We start from the raw sequence: 6,000 nt of genomic DNA on the forward strand, positions 1-6,000 counted from the left end.
CATCAGTAATCTCCAGACTTTGTGGAATATGTACAGAATTAAACGACAGAAAAAAAAAGAAGTTTGCAATATTTTGTCCTTTTTTTTTTCTTTTTTTTTTTTTTGAGTTGGAAATTCCTTCTGCCACAAAATCTGCTATTTTAAATGCCATGAATTGATGAGACATCTTGTTTACAGACAGATCAAATAAAAGTTATTCCAACCAGAGGTAAAGCCAGTATGTCCAGTCTGTTGCCTTGTGAGAACAAACTCATGTTGGCTGATTTAGGAGTTTTAATCCGTCAGCACTACGTCCGCAACGATGCATACATCTTTTTGGACAGGTAACGGTATGGATCTTTTAATATCCTCCAGAGACTTTGTGTCCTCGCATGAGGACATCACATTTTGGGTTTACTTGACCTTATACTTCATTCTACTTAACTTAGACCTATTGTGCTCGTCTGTGGACACTTTTTTGTGCCATCTAGTGGGAGTAACAGCATAATGCGCTAATCCATGCAAAAACAAGACGGCAGCCCAGGGATGTAGACTTTATTAGTAGGAGCACTGTTGCCCCTAACTGAAAAATTTTAGGAGCACAAGCAGAAAATTTAGGGGCAGACCTTAAAACAACCTGCAATGCAATTATTCACATTTCTGGCCATTTTTAACTGTATCTTAAACTATTTGTAGTCTATATAACATTGGACAGTGGGAAGTGAGGATTCTTAAAATAACATCTGTACAGATGTGAAGACCTGACTATATCTGACTGATCTTTAATGAAAGCTGTTGTCTTGGGGGTTTTTTCCCTCTAAAAATATTAACCTTATAGTTAGACACTGATATGACGCTGATTTACATGACAATTCATATAAAATGGAGGCCGAACCATGAACATATTACAGAAATCCCCGAAAGCATTTTAAGAAATCGATCTGTCATAATTAAAACAATTGGAGACTGAGAACAAACTGATATACGAGTCTGATAACATTTTAATGTATCGACATCATATCAGACATCATCATCATCATCATCAAGGCTAATGGAAACTGTCAGGAAACTGTCCAACTGAATCCAAATGTCCACACTTGCAGACTCACTAACTGTGTGGGCGTGTTCCTGGGAAGTCTGGGATTGCTGAGGGCTGTCCAAATCCACAATTCAACAAGTCCACAAGGGGCCTCAAGTGGACTTTGTGCAGACTTCAGCAGACTTGACACTGATTTGATAACCCACAATTCATTGCAATATGGACACGACGTGTTTTTTCAATTGCCGGAAACGTATGAATGTGTAAAACAGTTACTGATAGTTAGGCCTATGAAAATGCTACTTGAATTGTGTAGGCCCGAAATATTATTCAACCACATGGTGATTCAGAAATATGTATAAGTCTAATGTGTTGAGGGACTGAAAGTGCATTTTATTATTGCAGCCTATCAGGCTGTGCAGTGTCATAGACTTCTGCTAATGTCAGTAATGCCCAATTTATTGAGTTATAGTCCTGACCTTATTTACAACATTTCTGTTTTTGATCACATGTAGCCTATTATATAGAGATGAATTAATATTTTTTGTTCAGTCACAAAAAAGGCTATACATGGTTTTTACATCTTGTTATCTGCAGCGACATGAGCAGACACTATTCATCAACTTATATGACATATATTCATATATGTATATATACACATATATATACATATATGAATATATGAATATATGAATATGACAGCAGCTATAGTTGAATGTTTTTGATTATTGTGTTGTTTGAGGACATTGGGACTTAGTTATAGTTGACAGTGTTTTTTTTTATATACTTATCAGATCCTACTGATCCCAAATATCTAGGAGAAATTAAACATGCATACCAAACCAAAGTTCAGGTCTTAGGAGGACATACACTCTCAGTGAAGCACCACTCATAGACCATTCCTTCTCTGAACTAACAGACTCCACTATTCTCTGATGGGAGAACCTCTGTGTCGGGGGGGATGTAGTTCGTCTCCCTGTGGATCTGACTTTTACTGAACACCAGAAATAACCAGCCTACCAATTGTTTCTTTGCAGAAAGATGGAGGAGGATGGACCACATTTTTAATAGACTGCAGGCTGTCATTGATGGGGAGGTAATTACTCTGAAGGCACTCTGCCTCCTCCAGTAGTGTCAGACATTCAGTAAGTTGTGGACATGAGCACTTTTTAAAAAAGTTATAAAACACACTTAGGTTAAAGTTGTCCATAACGCATGGATTCAGAATAAATACAAAAAAAAAAAAATATTCCACTATCAAATATAATTTAGGTGCCAACCTTATGTATTACACTAAAGGAGAGATGACAGTTGACTGGAGGAATAAACTACTGACTTTTCAATTTTATACCTCCGTGCTGGATGTAGCCATAGCTGGAGGCATGTTTTCAGGTTGTCTGTGTGTCCATCCATCTGTTGGGACGCAACTCGGGTATTTCATCAAATTCGGCACAAACGTCCCCTTGGACTCAACCATGAACAGATTAGATTCTGGTGGTCAAAGGTGAAGGTCAGTGCGACCTTGCATCTTTCTCATTCTTGTGGACCTTATATCTCAAGAACAACTTGAGGGAATTTCTTCAAATTAGGGGCAAACGTTCACTTGGACTGAAAATAAGCTAAATAGAATTTGGTGGTAGAAGGTCAAAGGTCAAAGTCAGTGTGACCTAATAAACCTTAATTGTTTTGGGCTATAACTCCTAGGTATTCCTTTGCTAATCTGAAAAAACACCACACACATATCTAACAAGATAAAATGATGCGATGATTACATTTTATAGCCAGAAGGTCAAAGGTCAACTTCACTGTGACATCATAATGTTCTGCAAAAACACATCCTGTTTACACTTCCTTTTTCCATGGATATGTGATACAGAATGTCATGGTGATCTGAGGGCTCCCAAAGTTGCATAATTGTTCAATATTCAGGAAAAGATTCTTCAAGAAAAAAGAAATACTACCTGGGGTAAGTTAACTTTAAATTTGTAAAATGGTAAAAATTTATATGGCAGCTATATGTGAATAATCAAATGATCTGTCTTTATTTGTGGAGGGAATACTGGGTCAGGTAAGTAAGTAGGTAAGTAGATAGAAACAATAATATGAACACCTTTTTTAATCATTAACCTCCCTCCACCACTTCACCTCCTTCAATGGTCACAAGCCCCTCCACCGGTCGCACATTACTGAGCTGTCTGAGGACTGATGAGCTCCTCTGCCTTATCTTGCAGCTGCTGGGGTATTTCTGAGGGGGCTGACCTGAGGAATGATGTTTCTTTTGGGACGTTAATGGAAAAAGGTGGTTTTTGCCCTCTTAGGTTGGAGCCTTGAATAATGTACGACGTCCCCGTGGTGACCTTTGATGCATATGCTTCATATAAGGTGATTTTGGTAACTGGTGCACCATCGCTGATGACAGCCACCTTGTTGCTTTTTGAGGCAGCTGGCCTGACCTTGCCAGTGTCATCGAAGACCCATGTTAGCACTTCTTTTACATCTCTGCATGCCACAACACCAACATGGAGAGATGGGGGCCTCGCATATGGTGTGGTAGGTCTTTGACTTCTGATCCTTTGTAGAGCCATTCTGAAAAGAAAAGAAAAAGAAGTTCGAGACAGATCGATAGAAGATAAATACATACATAGATAGATTGGTAGGTCGGTCGCTAGGTAGGTAGGTAGGTAATAGATAGATAGATAGATAGATACATAGAAGATAGATAATGATCAATTATCGAATAGACAGATAGGTAGGTAGGTAGGTAGGTAGATAGATAGATAGATAGATACATACATACATACATACATACATACATACATACATACATAGATTCATAGATAGATACATAGATAGATAGATAGATAGAAGACAGATTGATAGAAGATACATGGATGCATAGATAGAAGATACATAGATCGATACAAAGACGGACAGACAGATTTATAGATAGAAGGCAAATCGATAGAAGATAAATACATACATAGATAGATTCATAGATCGATACATAGATAGATAGATACATAGATAGAAGATAGATTGATAGAAGATAGATACATGGATGCATAGATAGATAGAAGATAAATACATACATAGATCGATCAGTAGGTAGGTAGATAGATAGATAGATAGATAGATAGATAGATAGATACTTTATTAATCCTGAGGGAAATTAAGGCACCCAGTAGCTCATTACACAACACATACAAACACAGATACACACAGAGAAAGAGATTGTAAGTATAAGAATAAAAACACGACAGTGAAATGACCACAGAGAGCTGTTACTACAGTACAAAGTAGCTGACCAGACCCCAGGTGGCGCTCAAGCACCTTCCCTTTTAGCCTCTGACTAGAAAAAGTGCCTTTTTGCCAGACAGTTCTTCAACTTCTTTTTCTGTTTTTTCTTAATTAAATCACTACTGCATGAGTGTACAAGTATTCAATTAGATATGTAAGTAAGTAAAAGGTGAGTTACTTTGTGTTGTTTTGTTTTGTTTTGTTTTTACAAATAATAGGGCCATCTATAATCTGCTGGAATAATTTGTCAAAACATACATGGAGGCCTTTGGACATCATCTTGTTCTGCGTATTAGCAAGGCACACAGTGGGCCTGGTGATCTCTCCTGGATTCCTGTCAGTCAGACCCCCCCCCGGATCCCTCAGGGTCCCTGAGGGAGTGCGAGGAGCGGGGCGTCACCTGAGAAAGGAGCTGCTTCCTCAGACTTGACTTGACTTCCGCCAGGGTTGACATTGGGTCATGATGGAGGATGTAACGTGGCTTTGATTGAAAAACATGTGAATGAAATTAATGATATTTAATCAAAATTATTAAATGAAATGAAATCTGAAAAACTGGATTTTATGTGACACATGTCAACAATTTCCTAACAACTCCCCTTTAATGTATTTTTTTTATTATCTTAGCAATTTTAACAAAAAAAAACCAAAACAAAAAAACACATGAAAACATTTTATTGGTAATAATTCATGCGATAGACCCCAGAATTAAAAATGAAGTTGGCTGTACAGCATGAGTTTGTGACAGGCCCAACAGTGGCTCGTTAAGGCTTTACACCCATATATGACAATAAGTTCAAAGTGTCGCATGTCCATTTGGCACTCAGTTAGGCTTGAAAAAGACAGCCATAGAAACAATAACATGTTAACTGCCTACATTGTTTGTCAGGACAAATTAGCCTATTGCTAGCCATTTTTTTAAATGTATTTTTATGACATACTTTTCTATGTGAATTTTTATTTTTTTTTACAGGGTGAAGAAGGCTAAACAGATGTAGGCTTAAGCAAATTCAAATTGTATGACTGAAAGCCCCAGGACAAATATGATAAGGGACTGTTTGTTATTTGGGGGGAAGGCAATTTTTAAGCACTGGGGAGAGACTTGTGTTTTTTATTTTGGCTTAGGGGAGGAGCCAACACAGTCTCAGTCTGAAGTCGTCAAAATCTGGCGTTTGGGCAGTGACTTGCGGCGTCAGACAGTGATGAAAAAAGGCGTTGGGGAAATGCAGCAGGACAAGAACTAAAGTTAAGGCCGCAAAAGTCCAAGTAGGGTGAGTGGGAGGGGTGGTGGATGGGTCCAACAAACACAAACCTTCACGCAGGACAGCGGTGTTTGCGTCCTGTAAGATTCCAAAGCCAAACCCCTGTTTTTGTTTTCCTGAACCTAAGCGTTACTTTTTGGATGCAAAAAAAAAGGTCAAATGCACTGTTGTACTGTCGTAGTGCTTTTATTTTGAAAGAGAAGGTATGTTAACAGTAAATTTCCCATGAAAACTGAAGTTTATCTTGAAAGAAGACAATGCATGTAGCAAGCAGAACCTGACAAAGCGTCCCAGAACATCAACAACCAACGCACCCAGAGTACCGTGCACAAACGTCGATATATGATGAGGTCTGAGTGAGAATGTGTTGGAGGAGCATACAGATTTACATAGCTGCATTTTGTATTTATTTTACTGATATTT

This window comes from Epinephelus moara, chromosome 21 (assembly GCF_006386435.1).
Source record: "Epinephelus moara isolate mb chromosome 21, YSFRI_EMoa_1.0, whole genome shotgun sequence".
NCBI lineage: Eukaryota > Metazoa > Chordata > Actinopteri > Perciformes > Serranidae > Epinephelus > Epinephelus moara.